The sequence below is a fragment of the Macrobrachium rosenbergii genome, chromosome 51, assembly GCF_040412425.1.
Source record: "Macrobrachium rosenbergii isolate ZJJX-2024 chromosome 51, ASM4041242v1, whole genome shotgun sequence".
Taxonomy (NCBI): Eukaryota; Metazoa; Arthropoda; class Malacostraca; order Decapoda; family Palaemonidae; genus Macrobrachium; species Macrobrachium rosenbergii.
Genome location: NC_089791.1, coordinates 1,529,902 through 1,549,101, shown reverse-complemented (window position 1 = coordinate 1,549,101; position 19,200 = coordinate 1,529,902). Strand labels below are relative to the sequence as shown.

Here is a 19,200-nt window from a genome sequence, read left to right as displayed (position 1 = left end):
CAGTGCATCCTTTCATGCTAAGACGATGTCAAGGCTGAAGCTCTTCCAAGAGTTTTCTTTATCCAAGCTTTAGAGACTCTTGACTTCTGGGAAAAAAAGGATCTTCTTTGATGTCCTGTCAGGGCTATAGGAATTTATACATTCTCTTATAACCATTAAGGAAGCAGTGTAAGAACCTATTTTGCAACATCAAGAATCCGTAGGTTCCTAGGTCTTGGATGCCATGGTTTTCTATATTAATTCTTAATCCTGGAAGCACACCATGCATTGTCTCCAGAGGATTGTCCCCTTTTGTTGGTGAAACTGCATGACGTCAGAGTGACATCTACATTGATTAGTTTTTATTAGCACCTCTCTCTAGACTGTCAAGTCTTGGTGGCACAGTGGAGGTGTGACTCTGAGTTCCCTTCTAACTGACTGAGAGCCGTCTTTATCCAGCAGTTGCGGCAGTGGAGATTTCTACTAGTCTTCCCCTTTTTTGTTACGAACAGGTACAGGTCTTCACTATCAACCCCATCCTGGGTAAGTGGGGAATCTTATGTATTGGAGTTCATACACAGCAATATCATACTCTAGTTTTGACTGCAACTGGTTGTAAGAGTTTCTCTTAGCTAGGAACAAGTGAAGTTCTGAAGAGTCTAATGTTGTACTAGAGTAAATAATGTTGGACTTATGTTGGAATTATTCATTGTCTACTGATCTAGAAACACCTTTTTCAGGGAAAATTGGTGGTGTTCTTTTGGGTGTCAGATCCCATCCCAGAGGTTCTATACCTTTAGGATGATGATTGTGGTTTTAGTCAAGAAACTCTGCAGGCCTGAGGCTCAGAGGCCAAACTTGCCATTCTGATTTCCACATTCTCAGCCAATGGCTAAATTTCCATGTTCTACCTTTATAATAGTGGACCTCCTGATGAAGATCCTCTCTGACAAGAACTTGGTGACCGTCTTGCATCAGGTAAGCAGTGATAAGGATATTTCTAATATCTGAGAATTTGGGGGAAACCTTTAATTCCTCCAGCACCAATGTTGAGTCAGTTTCATCTAAATTTCAACTGGGACAAGGATTTTTAATAAAATCAGACCAGGTATTTAACATCCATCATTGAGAACCAATAAGGCCTCCCCTCTTAAGAGATTAAGAGAACGACCCCGTCAAGCTCCAAAGGTCCCTTCTGTCTATTAGACCCCCAGACCTGGTGTTGTTATCCAACGCGTTCGGACTCAGTATTTTTCAGTTTTAACAACAGTACCAGGGAAATAACAAATCTCGGGCTACTGGAAAAATTGATTTTTAAACATCTAACTTAAACGTCAATTAGAAGGAACTAACTGCAAGTCCTGACGTCTAGAATTTCAAAAACTGAACACAGTGGGGAACAGAGAGGTGTCAGGTGAACCACCGACAACACAGGTACCTGGAACCATTCATCAACTAAACAAGGATCTTCCTGCCAGGTCTCTATCGGGGACAACAAGGAACCTTCTCTGGGCAAAGGAGAAGAATGTCAAACTAGTAACCCACTTATTTTGGTGAATGGACACTAATCAGGACTTGCAGTAGCATGTTCGACTTTGGGGACGTTCTTATAACAGATCTGACTTTGCCAGCGTGAAAATGTGTGTGAGGGATGGACAGCAGCTTGCTAAAGTCTCAGATCCCCACTATATGTCTGAAGAACGTTCCTGGAAGACCGGTCCAACAGAAGAGCCAAGAGTACTGTTTCTCACTCTTCTTGATATAACCAGGAATAGCAAAAATTTGTTTCCCACGCTAACTATCCAGATTGATCCTTCTCCCTTTAGTGGTCAGTCTCTGAACCCTCTTTCAAACAGAAGGACCTTCTGGAATGGATTTGTTGGCTGCCATTCAGACCCTGGCCTCAACAGGTAAAATCCTCTCAAACAACCTAACTGTGAAATAAGATATCTAAAAGATCCCTATATACATAGACACGTTCCCTGGTGGACTGGTCCAACTTGGACGTATGCATTTCCCTTTTCAAGATAATACACAGGGTTTTGAAAAAATTTGTGTCACATGAGAGCACCGAATGACCCTTGTGGCCATTACTGAAAATATACAAGAGATTGGTTCAGATATTTAGAATGGATGGTGGACATCCCGAGTAGCCTACCTCAGAGTAGATCTTCAAACAACCCCACCTGGAAAGATATTACCAAACCTTCAAGCGCTTCTAGTAACTGCCTTCGGACTATCGGAAAACTCACAAGAACCATTAAGTTTTTAAGGAGACAGCTGGCAGCAGTTTTTAAATCAAAACTTATCCACCATTAAAATACCAATCCAAGTGGGAGGTATTTAGAGGATGGTGCAAGGACAACCATGTGTCCTCTTCCAATATTTCTGTAACCCAAATTTGTATAGTAGAGAACTCACCAGCATGGAACCTAGACGTGGTCCTGAGGTTCCTCATGGGGAGTAGGTTCGATCCCTTGCAGAGGACATCTTTAAAGGACCTCACCATGAAAACTCTTTTCTTGGTCAGTTTGGCCACAAAAAAAGAGTTAGTGAGATACATGCTCTCAGCAAGAATATAGACTTTATGACAAGGCAAGGCAATCTGCTCACTGCAACTAGGCTTCCTTGCAAAAATGAATACTCGTCACAACCCTGGCCCAGAACGTTCGAGATTCCGAACCTAACGGACATAACAGGGGAGGAGAGAGAGAGAGTCCTATTCTCCATAAGGGCTCTAAGGCTCTACCTGGATAGGACAAAGGACTTAAGAAGGAATTCAGAAGGGCTTTGGTGCTCAGTCAAAAAGCTCTCTGTATAGATGTCGAAGAATGCTCTGTTTTATTTTATCAGACAGTTGATAAAAGAAGCACATATGGAATGTAGAGAGATAGACTACAAGATTCTGAAAGTAAAGACGCACGAGGTCAGGGCAGTAGCAACCTCTGTAGCTCTTAAACAGAACAGGTCCCTGCAGAGTATCTTAGACCCGACCTTCTGGAGAAGCAAGTTAGTATTTGCCTCTCACTATCTAAAACAAGTCCAGACATTATGCAAAGATTGCTATACGCTGGGTCCCGTTTATAGCATCTAATTCAGTAATGGGAGAGGGAATACCCCTACAATCCCATAAACCAATACCCTTTTTCTTACCTTGGAATTGAGAATTTTTATGGTTGTTTGTGAAGACTGGGAGCAGTCTTCCGCAATCATTGGGATGAAAGTTCCTTGGTAGAGCCTGGAACAAGGGTATTGAGAGGAGGTCTAGTCACATAGAGGTTATACACCGTTGACAGCCCCTAGAGATTTTCAGCCCCTGGGTGGATCACTGGATCTCTTAAGGAATGCAGACATAATGAGGGGGGAGTTCATTGAAGTCAGCTTCCTTAATCCAATCCCATAAAACAATACCCTTTGTTCTTGCCTTGGAATGGTTGAAATTTGATGGTTGTTTGTGAAGATTGAACGCAGTCTTCCACAATCATTGATTTTAGTCAGATGATCATTTTGTTCCTTGGTGGCTTCCGGAACAAGGGTATTATAGGTTGTCTGTCACATAGAGGTTGGTACACCGGTTGGCAGCTCCTAGAGGTCTTCAGCCCCCTGAGTGGATCGCTGGACCTCTTAAGGAATGCAGACATAATGAGGGGGAGTTCATTGAACTCAGCTTCCTTAATCCAATTCCATAAAACAATACCCTTTGTTCTTACCTTGGAATGGTTGAAATTTTATGGTTGTTTGTGAAGATTGAACGCAGTCTTCCACAATCATCAATTTTAGTCAAATGATAATTTTTGTTCCTTGGTGGCGCCTGGAACAAGGGTATTATAGGTTGTCTGTCACATAGAGGTTGGTACACCGGTTGGCAGCTCCTAGAGGTCTTCAGCCCCCTGAGTGGATCGCTGGACCTCTTAAGGAAAGCAGACAAAATGAGGGAGTTCATTGAAGTCAGCTTCCTTAATCCAGGTAAGGACCTTAAGTTGGTTTATTAACCCTTATAAATTCCAACGATGTTGGCTGTCTCTGACCCTCCACCAAAGGTGTCAATCAGCTATATATATAACTACCAGGTAAGTTAGATGTTTAAAAATGATATTTTCATAATAAAATAAATTTTTGAACATACTTACCTGGTAGTTATATATAATTAAATTCCCACCCTCCTCCCCTCTAGAGACTAGGGGCATGGAAGATCTGAGGAATAGTTGGAATGGTTCCAGGTACCTGGGTAGAGGGCGCACAGGTGGTTCACCTGACTACTGATCGGCGATTGCCGCGAGTTTTTGAAATTCTGCCGTGACGTCAGGGACTTAAGCTATATATATAACTACCAGGTAAGTATGTTCAAAAATTTATTTTATTATGAAAATATAATTTTCATTATAAAAATCATTATTCTTCTTGGTTACATACCTACAGGCAGTCCCTGGTTATCGGCGGGGGTTCCATTCTGATGGTGTGATGGTAACTGAAAATCGGCAATTTTCTGCATTTTTTTTGGCAATTTTCGGGGCTTATTAGTGCCAAAAATCGGCCCCTCTGTTAGGTATGTATCAGCGCCATTAAGTGGAAATTAGTGATTTTTGGTGCTGAAAATTGCAGACTTTCGTTGCTAGACAAGCCCCGTAAAGCTGGAACGCCAATAACCGAGCCTGCTGGTAACCGGGGACTGCCTGTATTGTTAAAGTAGAACCTGCCCATCCTGGGGAGTCACAAAGAATTCTGACAAGAGCTAAAACATTCAAGGTATACCTGGTGGAGGACAGGTGAACTAGATGGTCGTCCGAGTTAACCAAGTGATTTTTGTTTTTTAGATTCCAACTCGCCTGCGGGCATGAAGATACAATAAACCCCCTGTATTTGCGGGGGATGTGTACCTGTGAATAGCTAAAACCCGCAAATACTTAGAACACTTCTAAAAACACTTAGAACTGCCTATTTTGATAGTTCAAACAAAAAAAAAACTAAAAATGCTTTTACAGGTATTATCCTACTTACGATGGGGTTAGGTTCCAAAAAACCCATAGTTTGTTGGGAAAAACTTATCTCAAATATAGGCTAGCCTGCACTACGGTATTCGGTACCATGTATACATATATGGTAGCCTAGCCCACACTATAAAGTATACTCTGTACATACACGGTATAGTAATTATTAATATCAGCTAATTCTGGAGGTGCATGCAGAGTGACTTATGATAATTCAATACAAAGAGAAATTGAATAACAAACAAGAATTAGCTTAGCCTACACTATGGTATATCACAGACATATACAGTAGCGTAGCCTACATTATACTGTACGCCATATTCACATATCGTATTATACAAACATCAACATAACGAATGTGCATCTTTTCCATGGATCTTTTAAAATGTTATGCCTTAATTCACTGTATCCAATAATATTGTATATATTCATGTATTGCTTTTGTATTATAAATTGCGATCATAGCGATCAATGTTTTGGTTTGGAAATCCTTTATGCGGTGTTTATTTTGCCACATTTAACTCATTTCAGAGCGCTTTTCTTCCTTCTAGCTAGTGTAAATGAATCTCTAGATACTTTATTTATAAGGGGCAAGGTTATTTTTTGTTCTACGAAGTGTTTTTAAGTCGAAATATAACTTAAATACATCTCGTTGTGAAATTAATTTAGCTATTTTTTTCGTTAATACATGAGTCGATGATGATGGCCGTTTGGAGGCGTTCTTTTGTGTAAAAAAAATCAAGATTCCATTCGCTATTTTCACTTGGTTTCATCATAATACGAGCTTGTTCCGACACAATATACAAACCCTCGGTCCTTTACATTAGGGATTACTTTCAGGCATAGGCTGGAAACGGCCGTTGAACTTGAAACAAGGTGGTTAGGCAGTTGACTACTGTCCGGGAGGTGGGAGTACCGCCTGCCCGGATGTAAACATTCCAATTTGCTTTCGGCCGTCGTAGCATGCAGACGTTGTTCTTCGCGCTCTCTGCCTGACTGCTTATTTTCTCCTTTTTTGGTGGGTTTTCTTTTCTAATGAATATGGACAAGCCTTCTAAGCCTTCGTATCCCCAGCGTGTGTGTCCCGGGGTGGGAGACAAGAAATGTAATTCATTTAGGTCTAGCGTCGACGCGGACCCACACGCTCTCTGCCCATCTTGCAGGGGGGGTGTGTATTCGCGCGACGCTCCTTGTAGTGAGTGTTGCTCTTGGTCCCCCGAGCAATGGAGGAAGTTCGAGGGGAGGAGACGTTACTGTCGTGAGCCTGCCAAGGAATCGTCCGAGGGTAATACGCCCCCGACGACTCTGGTGGTGGCGAATGTGTCGCGTTCGTTTCTCCCTCCCGGCGAGCTTCCCTTACTTGCTCCCTCTCCTTCAGGTGAGGACTCCCCCTCCCCTTCCTCATTCGTTTCATCGGTTGTGGAAGGACGTGGGGGAGAGGTGGACCGGGACATCCTCTCAGGAGTCTCTTCCCGTTCTGGAGGGGAATTTTTTCCTCCAGAGTGGGTAGAGACTTCCCAACCTAACCCAACTTTTGCTTCAGGTTTTGGGTTGGATAGCCAGACAGCAGACATCTCACCAACCTGGCTACACCTGGGCCTACCTGGCGTACCGTCACTGGAGGGACTGGTGTCACATCTGTCCAGCGCTCCAGTGACTACTCACACCGCAGCGACACTCACCACAACCTCAGTCACCATGTCAGGTTTCGCTAAGCTCCCCGTGTTGGTGGCTTCGCCCCTGGATACCCAGATCTCGGCTGCCCCTGCCGTGCACCATGCAGTACCGCTGCCTCCTGGGTTCCTGGCCCCGTTCACGCGACTGAGCCCCACCTACATGGTGGCGTCAACTATACCGTATGTGACTGTCCCTGCCCCCGTTGCTGACCCTGGCCCAATCACGACTATGGTTCCGGCTCCTCGCTTCTCTATCCAGCCTGGCACTTCGTCTGTTTCTCTCCTCATACCTTCGACTCTGGCATGGCCCGGCCTGGCTGCCCACGCACCACCCGTGCCTGCATTCCCGGCCCCGACTACTTTCATTCCTGGCTGCCATGCGATTACTCCCGCCCAGGTAAGTGCTGGCCCGAGCACCGCATTCTCTGCCCGGGATGTGCCTACTGCTGCAGCCCCTCCTCCTGTTTCTGAGTCATCGGCTACGCCTGCTTGATTTGGGGACTTGACGGCGATACTGAAGAAGATGGTGAAGAAGAAGAAGAGGTTTAGGAAGGTGTCGTCATCTTCGTCTTCGTCTTCGTCATCGTCATCGTCTTCGTCTGCTGCCTCTTCTTCTCTTCCTTCCGAGGCTTCATGGCCGAAGAAGAAGAAGTCTGCCTCTCCCCCCCACAAGAAGTCTCGCACCGAGACTTCCAAGGGACTGCCTCCTTCCACAGGGAAGGCACTGGGATCTCTTGTCGGCCCCCGGGTCAGTCGCATTGGGAGCCAAGGGTGTGCAGACCAAGGTCCGAAACCCCCCCCCTCCCGCTGTGCCTAAGAAACCTGTGTCTAAGGCCAGTGAGTCCACGTCGGACACTCGTATGCGAGTTGCTCCAAGTACCCGGGTCTCCAAGGGAACCCGGGTACCCCAGACTGATACAGGAGAAACTCCTTGCCATACAGACCAGGGTGTGGGGCGAGAGAAAGAACCCGGGCATGCAGGTGCCCCGGCTCTTCTTGCTGGCACTCTTGTGAGTGCCAAGTTAGGTTCTCAGGATAGTGCTTCAGCCCTTCGGGGCCGAACGCCAGGAGAGGCGGAGAAGAGGTCCCCTGCTCAGTCTTCCCGAGAGGCTATGGCCTCGAAGAAGACTAGGGCGCGTCTAGAGGACAGCGCAAGCTCGCGCCAGCCAGATGCGCGCTCAACTCCTCCCAGTTCCCCTGCCACGTCCGTGCGGCCAGCCTGGCTCGGGGGAAGCGAGCGTGGCTCGGCTCACGCGAGCCGCTCCACTCTCCTCGGCAGACTGCTTCACCTAGGCGAAAGCAATCTCCTCGACCCGGGCTGCCATCACCACCGCGGGTTGGTGACCGCTCCCGGCCCACGCTGCCCTCACCACCGCGGGTTGGTGACCGCTCCCGGCCCACTGCCTCTGTTGGGTCTGCCGGCAAGGCCAGTGGGAGCGCCTGATCCTCCTCGCCTGTCCCCTCCGCCTCTTCGGCTCCTTCCAAGGGGTGCGAGTCGGACAGGAAGAATTCTGGCGAGTTTTCTCCTCAGAGTTCTACCTCATGGGCGTACAAACCTGGCTCGGTCCTTGGCTCGACCAGGTCTTACGCCCGCATGGTGCAGAAAGGATCACGGGGGTCCGCCGAGGTTCTCCCTCCTCCAGGGAGGGTAGATCGGGAGGACCGCATTCTGGAGGGACTTGAGGGTCCCCTGCCCCAGGATGCGGACACCCCGAGATACAGAGGACTTTTGCCAAGGTTATTGCGCTGATTCGTCAGCACAACGACCTCAGGGAAGGGACCACAGCCTCAACTGTGGATCGTCCTTTGCGCCACGAATCCTTTTGGGGACCCAAGAAGGAATCCAAGGCTTTGGTGGGGCTGCCGTGGTCCACGCTTACCGAGGGGGTCCTGGACCAGCTGAACATTCTTGTGTCTGGGCAAGACAGCTCACTTCGGTCGAGCCGCTCAGATAAGCTTCTTACCCCCCCCCTGCCTCGCCAGAAGCACTTTTACACTCCAGCTGTAGGGGCGTTGCTGACTAAACAGGTTGACCCTGACCTGACTCGTCTGGATCCGGGTCTGACGTTGCAGCAGCTTACTACAGAGAGTATCTCCCTCTCCCAGCAAGAAGCTGCAACCCTGGAAGCCACAGCCATGGCAGCCTTCCAAGCAGTCTCCTGGCTTGATCTGTGGTCCTTCACAGTATTCAAGGTAGCTGCTTCCTCGGGCACCATTGTGCCTGGGGAGGACTCCGCCTTTGGGAGACTGTGCCAGTTTGGGGGTAGGGCTATCTCCTACCTCGCCCACCAGACTGCAAACCTGTGGGCAAACCTGGTTCTGAAGCGGAGAGATGCCGTTCTCTCTCACTTCTCCAGGTCTGTAGGTCCCAAGTCGGCAATTTCCCTTAGGAATGGACTGTTCCTGGGTTCCTCCTCTCTCTACCTCAGAGAGTTGGTGGACGCCGCGGTGGACAAACGCCGGGCTGATGACAGTGACCGGCTTGTCCACCAGGCAGTGGCCAAGACCTCCGGGTCTTCGCATTCCACTGCGGGCAGGTCTTCAGGCCAGGCTGGCACTTCCTCGGCCCCTAAGAAACCCAGTCTTCGAAGGGGCCCCGGGGAAACACCCAGCCTTCTTCTTCCTCGAGAAGTGGGGGTTCCTCCCGTCCTTTTCAGCCCACTTTCCAAGCCGGTAAAGGTGGCAAAGGGAAGAAGAAGAAGGGGAAACGCTAGGGGCGGCGTTCCCCCCCAACAGCTGCTGAAGGTGGAGGGGTGCCTGTCGAGCAATTGGGCAACATAGCAGCGACACGGAGCTGAGACCTGGATAGTGGATGTCCTTCGGGAGGGATATCTACTACCCTTCGAGTCTCGGCCTCCCCTCACCTACACTCCGGTCCATCTCCAAACATATGTCCAAGGATCTTTGAAGGACACCGCACTACAGCAAGAAGTGCAAGCCATGCTGAGCAAGGGTGCTTTAGAAGTCATGTCGGACCAGTCTCCAGGCTTTTACAGCCATGTCTTTCTCGTAGAGAAAGCCTCAGGGGGATGGAGACCGGTCATAGACCTCTCTCCCTTGAACCGTTTCGTTCACCAGACTCGGTTCACGATAGAAACAGCGCAATCCGTGCTGGCCTCCATCAGGGAGAACGACTTCATGCTTCCGGTGGACTTGAAGGATGTGTATTTCCAAATACCCATTCATCTGTCCTCTCGCAAGTACCTCCGCTTTGTCCTCGGGGAGACGGTCTTCCAGTTCAGGGCACTTTGTTTCGGGCTCTCGACCGCTCCCCAGGTGTTCACGAGAGTCTTCTCACTCGTGTCAGCTTGGACCCACTCGCACGGGATATGTCTACTGAGGTATCTCGACGACTGGCTAGTCCTGGCGGGCTCTCGCTCACAGTTGCTACAGGACAGGGATCGGCTCCTCGAGTTTTGCCGGGATCTAGGGATCGTGGTGAATCTTGAGAAGTCAGATCTCATCCCCAAGCAGAGGATAAAGTACCTGGGCATGCTGATAGACACAGTGGCAGCGAGTCTTTCCCTCGCACTCTCATATCAGCAAGTTCAGGCAGGCAGCACAGCTGTTCCTGTCACGACAGGAGCAGCCAGCCCAGCAATGGCAAGTCGTCATCGGTCACCTGTCGTCTTTGGAGAAGCTAGTACCTCATGGGTGTCTTCACCTGCGGTCTCTTCAGTGGAGATTGAAGAAGTATTGGTCTCAGTCCCGAGACCCCCAGTCCTTCCTCATCCCTCTTTCCGAGGAGGTGAGGGAGGACCTTCGTTGGTGGTTGGACAACAGGAACCTCTTGATAGGAATACCCCTGCATACTCCCCCTCCGAACATGCTACTGTTCTCAGATGCATCGACCGAAGGATGGGGCGCATACCTGGAGGAGTTGCTGACTTCGGGAGTGTGGCACCGAGATGACAAGCGCCTTCACATCAACATCCTGGAACTCAAGGCAGCCTTCCTGGCCCTCCAAGAGTTCCGGGATCGAGTGATGGGACACTGTGGTACTGATGAGCGACAATACCACGGTAGTGGCATACGTCAACAAGCAGGGGGCCCTGGTGTCCCGCCAGCTTCATCAGTTGACGATGCAGGTGCATGAGTGGGCCACGGCTCACTCAGTAGAGCTGTCAGCCAGGTACATTACAGGCAAGAGGAATGTCGTGGCAGACAAGCTCAGCCGCCAGAACCAAGTGGTAGGGACCGAATGGTTCCTCCTCTCGGAGGTAGCGGAAAGGCTGTTCGACCTGTGGAGGCGTCCAGCCATCGATCTGTTCGCCACCTGGCACAACAGAAAACTCCAGATCTTCTGTTTTGTCGTGCTGGACCCATGGGCCGCTACGGAGGATGCGTTCCAGCACCCGTGGGACAACCTTGCGAGCGAGAGGCTTTTCGTGTCGCACAGCAACAGAGATGGCAGGATACCTCAGACGATCCTCCGCAGTGGTATACCAGGAAAGTGGTCCGTCTTTTGTGGTTGGTGTCGCTGAAGGGTATCTCTCCCCAGTCGGAGCTACTGTTCAGCAGGTCGTGGACTTCCTCGTCTTCCCTTCGCCACAATCTCTTCTTCTCTCCGTTTCAGCTGTGAAAGGCTACCAGAGATGCAGGATCGGCCTAGTCTCTTGATGGCTGAAAGGAGTAGACATCTCTCCTCTTTCAAGATATCTCTACTAATGAGAAGCTTCAAGCAGGTCTTGCCCACCCAGGGATCTCAGGCCCCTTAGAGTGGGATGTGACTCTCGAGATCCCTAAGGAGCCTCCTGACTCCCAGGATGCACCTGATTTGACCTTTATGAGAGTCGTCAGACAGGGATCTGACCCTCAAGACTGTCTTCCTGCTAGCCCTGGCATTGGCGAAGAGAGTTGGCGAACTTCACGGACTTTCCTTCGATGTAAAACACTCGAGGGGATGGGGATCAGTTATGCTCGATTTCGTCCTGGATTTCATAGCGAAGACTCGGAATCCTTCGGTCCCTGACGCACGGTTCGAGTCCTTCACGATCCCCTCCTTAGAGGACTTTGTAGGTAATGAACCAGACGAGATGCTACTGTGTCCTGTTAGAGTGCTTCGGCGCTATCTGAAGAGGACTCGACGCCTCCGGCCTGAGTGTCGATGACTCTTCGTTAGTACTGGCTCGACCAAGAAAGAAGTGTCCAAGAACACCATCTCTTTCTGGCTTCGTGAGACGATAAGGAGAGCGTACTCTGCTGCAGGAGAAGATGACACCGGTACGCTTCATCTGAGAGCTCACGAGGTCCACAGCATTGGTCCGTCCCTCGCATTCCGGAAGAACATGCCAGTTTCAAAGACCCTGAAGGGCGGGGTGTGGTCCCAACAGACTACTTTCATCTCCTTCTACCTCCGGGATGTTGCACACAAGTCCTTGGACACTTTTCCTTGGGTCCTGTGGTGGCTGCTCAACAAGTTGTGTAGCTTACCTTGTGACGGAATTCAAAACACAAAAACAACACACAACACAGATACATAGAACACTCACCCTGATCCTCGGTTGCTGGGAGATGGATTAAGGGTCCACGGTCGCCAACACAGCACACAAAACCACACAAACAAAACCAAAACAGAAAAACACACGACTCACGAACATACAACAACAAGCAAAAAGGAAAGAGACACATGCACTGACAACAACAGCATCAAAACTCAGACGAAACATACAACAACAAAAGGAAAACGAACTGACCACTTCCCAGGTTGAACCTCAACTCAAGACTGCAATCTCCCCCACACCTTCACAGACAGACAGCGCCGCAAACAAACTCCAACTAACGACCCTTATCCCTCTTCCAACAACCGAAACACTCACTAACGACAATTACACTCTCTCTCTCTCTCTCTCTCTCTCTCTCTCTCTCTCTCTCTCTCTCTCTCTCTCTCAAATGTAAATGTATAACCTCATTCCTCCATATTACTCCCCCCACTACATTTGAGCATTTCCCTTCTCACACACATACTCCCAGATTTTATATAGCCTTAGACAGGACCCACGGATGCTCTCCTAACAGGCCCCTGGATCTTGTTTGAGGGCCTCATGCATTCTCTCTGTCTCTACTCCTTCTCAGCACCATTTTCACTCAACCCCTCCAGTCCACCCCATTCCAGACGCACACTACCCTCCTCATCACTATCCTGACCTATCTCACCCACCACTTCATCCACACCCTCCAGTTCTGCCCCAAATATCTCTCCAAATTCTGCCACTAACCCATTCAACTCATTCATAGTTCTGTCCAGCTCTCGCAAAGACTCATCCATACTACCAATCACCTGCCTACTAGTAGGTTCCTTTCCCACAGAAATTTCACTCACCCCAGTCAACTCAGTTATATCAAACCCGCATATGCTATATGTTCTATTCATACCATCCCATTCATCCGTATTACACGCTTTATCACTCATTTTCACTTTGGCACTCACACCCCTATCACACAACTTACGATCATTCCGTTCACTTACGTTCTTCCCTTTCTTACGTTTCCTACCATACTCTATCAAAACAAATTGCTGATCCTCGTGCAACAACCCCTCACGTACATGCATCACGCACCGCTTGCATCCTGGAGGATCCACCCATTTGAACCCCCTTCACACTCAGTTTCCCGAATTCGCTGTCACAGTCACCCTCTTTCGTCTACATACACTTGATACATGCCCTTCCATTCCACATTCGACACACTTCGCTCTCGGTTCTGAACACATTCTCGCATAATGCCCATTCTTACCACAGTTGCCACATATTACATTCACTCGGGTACCCCTACAACCATTAGCAATATGACCCACCTGTCCGCACCTGTAGCATTTAACCCCCCTATCTTTCGTACACTAACTTACCAAATGTCCCGCTTGCCCACACCCGAAACATGCTCCTAAAGCCCACCTACACTCATTCTTTGTATGTCCTTCCTTTCCACATCTAAAACACTTCGCTCGACTTCCACTCACCGACCTTCCCCTTTGTACACTACTATCCCTAACCCGTCCAACCCATTGTTCCCTTACAAACCCACCATTCATCCTCACTGGCACCTCCACATTACTTGCTCTTACACTCCTATCTATTACACTATCTGCCATTCTCATTGGGCCCCTCAACACTGCATCCCTAAAGCTTCCAAACTCTGGCACTCTCTCATCTACCCCAGCCCTTACACTCACACTTCTGCTCTCTTTTATAACCCTGTCAAGCTCATAATCTTCTACAATTTCCAAAATTTCTCCCCAAGTCAACCTTTCACTCGTCCATCTTTTCTTCTCCTTCCGCTTCAAGTTCACAAATTCTCTCACTCCATCTGGCACTGTCTCTAACAACTTTCGTACTAACTCCTTACATTCATCTATCCCATCATCCCCAAACTTCTTCCTTGCCAATGTCTCCAGCCTACAAGCATACAGTGACAAGGTTTCCCCAGCTTTCATTCTTGCCTCATCAAATCCATTCTTCCTCTTATACTTAACACTCGCTTTCATACGCCTCGCTTGCTCAACTAGTCTAGCTTTCACCTTGTCATACTCAACATCTCCCACACTCATAATAACCCTATACATATCAAGCAAAAACCCAGTCAAATATTCTCCTAATTCTCGTGCCCACACTCTCTTACTCTCCCCATACTTATCCTGACAAAACCTTTCATACTCTTCTAAAGAAATCATGCACATCCCTACTTCCATACTCATTATACCTTTCACACCTGGGTACCTCCCTCACATACATAGCCTTTCTCACTTCTTTCTCACTTTCACTCTCACTTTCGCTACTTTCACTCTGTCCTTTCATACCCTCTTCCAAATACAAAGAGTCCACTTCTGCACTTACATTCATCTTACTCATTACACTCTTCTTCCCCTTCTTTTTATCCACTTTTATCCATTCACCTCCATCCACCTCACTATCACTACTATCTTTACCCTCTCCCTTCTTTCCTGCCTTTCCCACTTCCTTACCCTTCTTCCCAGTTTCCTTTCCTTTTCCCTTCTTCCCTTTTTCTTCCCCTGACTTATCCTTACTTTCCCTCTGTTCCTTCCCTTGCTTTTCATTCCCCTTTTCCTTACCCTGCCTCTCATTCTCTCGTTTCTTACTTCCTATTTCCACATCACTTTCATCACTCACGCTTCCATTCACTTCTTCCTCCTTTTTCTCTCTTGCCCCTTCACACGTTCCAGAGGACCTGCCTCCAACAGCCCCTTCTCCAAAGAACTCCTTAAACATTCCCTTCATCATTTCCTGCATCCTGCTTACTGCAGACTCTAACTTCTTATCCATTCTTTCTTCAGACTCTTTCACCCCTCTTTCATCTCCTCTTTCATTTCTTCTTTTGCACTCCTTAGCATTACCCCCATCTCCTCCAACTGAAGCCTCAAACTCTCATTCTCACTCTTCAACCATGCATTCTTCTCTCTTGCCAGCCGCAACTCCTCTCTCAACCTCACCAGTTCCTCTTCCATCCCTTCCCTCCAGTCACACTACCCGCCACCAATCTCAATTGCAACTGCAACACCAGTTGCCCCACGTTGGGCGCCAAATATATGTGGCGGAATTCAAAACACAAAAACAACACACAACACAGATACATAGAACACTCACCCTGATCCTCGGTTGCTGGGAGATGGATTAAGGGTCCACGGTCGCCAACACAGCACACAAAACCACACAAACAAAACCAAAACAGAAAAACACACAACTCCACCAACATACAACAACAAGCAAAAAGGAAAGAGACACATGCACCATCAACAACGGCATCAAAACTCAGACCCATACAACAACAAAAGGAAAACAGACTGACCACTTCCCAGGTTGAACCTCAACTCAAGACTGCAATCTCCCCACACCTTCACAGACAGACAGCGCTGCAAACAAACTCCAACTAACGACCTTATCCCTCTTCCAACAACCAAAACACTCACTAACGACAATTACACTCTCTCTCTCTCTCTCTCTCTCTCTCTCTCTCTCTCTCTCTCTCTCTCTCTCTCTCTCTCTCTCTCTCTCTCTCTCTACTCTCTCTCTCTCTCAAAAGGCATTCCTCTCAAATGTAATAACCTCATTCCTCCATATTACTCCCCACTACATTTGAGATGGATCTTCTCATTCAACAATACTCCCCAGATTTTATATAGCCTTAGACAGGACCCACGGATGCTCAGAACAGGCCCCTGGATCTTGTTTGAGGGCCCTCATGCATTCTCTGTCTGTCTCTCCCCATCTCAGCACCATTTTTACTCAACCCTCCAGTCCACCCCATTCCAGACGCTTGATTACTACCCTCCTCATCACTATCCTGACCTATCTCACCCACCACTTCATCCACACCAATCCAGTTCTGCCCCAAATATCTCTCCAAATTCTGCCACTAACCCATTCAACTCATTCATAGTTTCTGTCCAGCTCTAGTGTTGCATATGTGAGACTCATCCATACTACTGAATCACCTGCCTACTAGTAGGTTCCTTTCCCAAAGAAATTTCACTCACCCCAGTCAACTCAGTTATATCAAACCCGCATATGCTATATGTTCTATTCATACCATCCCATTCATCCAACATTACCGCTTTATCACTCATTTTCACTTTGGCACTCACACCCCTATCACACAACTTCTACGATCATTCTGTTCACTGATACGTTCTTCCCTTTCTTCGTTTCCTACCATACTCTATCAAAACAAATTGCTGATCCTCATGCAACAACCCCTCACAACATGCATCACATCACCATTTGCATCCTGGAGGATCCACCATTTGAACCCCTTCACACTCAGTTTCCCGGAATTCGCTGTCACAGTCACCCTCTTCGTCTACGTCTGGCCATACACTTGATACATGCCCTTCCATTCCACATTCGACACACTTCCCTCTCGGTTCTGAACACATTCTCAATAATGCCCATTCTTACCACAGTTGCCACATATTACATTCACTGGGTACCCCTACAACCATTAGCAATATGACCCACCTGTCCGCACCTGTAGCATTTAACCCCTTTTTCTTACACTAACTTACCAAATGTCCCATTTTGCCCACACCAGAAAAACATGCTCCTAAAGCCCACCTACACTCATTCTTTGTATGTCCTTCCTTTCCACATCTAAAACACTTTCCTCAAACATTCCACTCAAAGACCTTCCCTTTGTACACTACTATCCCTAACCTGTCCAACCCGTTGTTCCCTTACAAACCCACCATTCATCCTCACTGGCACCTCCACATTACTTGCTCTTACACTCCTATCTATTACACTATCTGCCATTCTCATTGGGCCCCTCAACACTGCATCCTAAAAACTTCCAAACTCTGGCACTCTCATCATCTACCCCAGCCCTTACACTCACACTTCTGCTCTCTTTTATAACCCTGTCAAGCTCATAATCTTCTACAATTTCCAAAATTTCTCCCCAAGTCAACCTTTCATACTAAAAAGGATCTTTTCTTCTCCTTCCAGACTTCAAGTTCACAAATTCTCTAACTCCATCTGGCACTGTCTCTAACAACTTTCACTAACTCCTTACATTCATCTATCCCATCATCCCCAAACTTCTTCCTTGCCAATGTCTCCAGCCTACAAGCATACAGTGACAAGGTTTCCCAGCTTTCATTCTTGCCTCATCAAATCCATTCTTCCTCTTATACTTAACACTCAAAACTTTCAGACGCCTCCTTGCTCAACTAGTCTAGCTTTCACCTTGTCATACTCAACATCTCCCACACTCATAATAACCCTATACATATCAAGCAAAAACCCAGTCAAATATTCTCCTAATTCTCGTGCCCACACTCTCTTACTCTCCCCATACTTATCCTGACAAAACCTTTCATACTCTTCTAAAGAAATCATGCACATCCCTACTTCCATACTCATTATACCTTTCACACCTGGGTACCTCCCTCACATACATAGCCTTTCTCACTTCTTTCTCACTTTCACTCTCACTTTCAGGCTACTTTCACTCTGTCCTTTCATACCCTCTTCCAAATACAAAGAGTCCACTTCTGCACTTACATTCATCTTACTCATTACACTCTTCTTCCCCTTCTTTTATCCACTTTTATCCATTCACCTCCATCCACCTCACTATCACTACTATCTTTACCCTCTCCCTTCTTTCCTGCCTTTCCCACTTCCTTACCCTTCTTCCCAGTTTCCTTTCCTTTTCCTTCTTCCCTTTTTCTTCCCCTGACTTATCCTTACTTTCCCTCTGTTCCTTCCAATCTTGCTTTTCATTCCCCTTTTCCTTACCCTGCCTCTCATTCTCTCGTTTCTTACTTCCTATTTCCATATCACTTTCTTTCATCACTCACGCTTCCATTCACTTCTTCCTCCTTTTTCTCTCTTGCCCCTTCACACGTTCCAGAGGACCTGCCTCCAACAGCCCCTTCTCCAAAGAACTCCTTAAACATTCCCTTCATCATTTCCTGCATCCTGCTTACTGCAGACTCTTATCTTCTTATCCATTCTTTCTTCAGACTCTTTCACCCTCTTTCATCTCCTCTTTCATTTCTTCTTTTGCACTCCTTAGCATTACCCCCCCATCTCCTCCAACTGAAGCCTCAAACTCTCATTCTCACTCTTCAACCATGCATTCTTCTCTCCAGCCGAAAGCCTTTAAGTCCTCTCTCAACCTCACCAGTTCCTCTTCCATCCCTTCCTCCAGTCACACTACCAGCCACCAATCTCAATCAATTGCAACTGCAACAACAGTTGCCCCACGTTGGCGCCAAATATATGTGGAATTCAAAACACAAAAACAACACACAACACAGATACATAGAACACTCACCCTGATCCTCGGTTGCTGGGAGATGGATTAAGGGTCCACAACGCCAACACAGCACACAAAACCACACAAACAAAAACCAAAACAGAAAAACACACGACTCAAACATACAACAACAAGCAAAAGGAAAGAGACACATGCACCATGAAACAACGGCATCAAAACTCAGACGAAACATACAACAACAAAACACGAAAACAAACCTCAACTTCCCAGGTTGAACCTCAACTCAAGAAAAAAATCTCCCCCACACCTTCACAGACAAACAGCGCCGGAAAACAAACTCCAACTAACGACCCTATCCCTCTTCCAACAACCGAAACACTCACTAACGAAAAACACTCTCTCTCTCTCTCTCTCTCTCTCTCTCTCTCTCTCTCTCTCTCTCTCTCTCTCTCTCTCTCTCTCTCTCTCTCTTCTCTCTCTCTCTCTCTCTCTCTCAAAAGACGTCCTCAAATGTAATAACCCTCATTCCTCCATATTACTCCCCACTACATTTGAAGACGTCTTCTCACACACATACTCCCAGATTTTATATAGCCTTAGACAGGACCCACGGATGCTCCGAACAGGCCCCTGGATCTTGTTTGAGGCCCCTCATGCATTCTCTCTGTCTCTACTCCTTTCTCAGCACCATTTTCACTCAACCCGCTGTATCCAGTCCACCCCATTCCAGACGCATTTGCTACCCTCCTCATCACTATCCTGACCTATCTCACCCCTACCAAAAATCCACACCCTCCAGTTCTGCCCCAAATATCTCTCCA

The 19,200-nt window shown here is 47.6% G+C and overlaps 1 protein-coding gene across 5 annotated transcripts in view; it reads left to right on the top strand.

The window, feature by feature from the left end:
* The window catches only part of LOC136833119 (TGF-beta-activated kinase 1 and MAP3K7-binding protein 1-like), a 532,423-nt gene that overhangs the window by 48,136 nt on the left and 465,087 nt on the right, over positions 1-19,200 (top strand). The window lies entirely within an intron of this gene.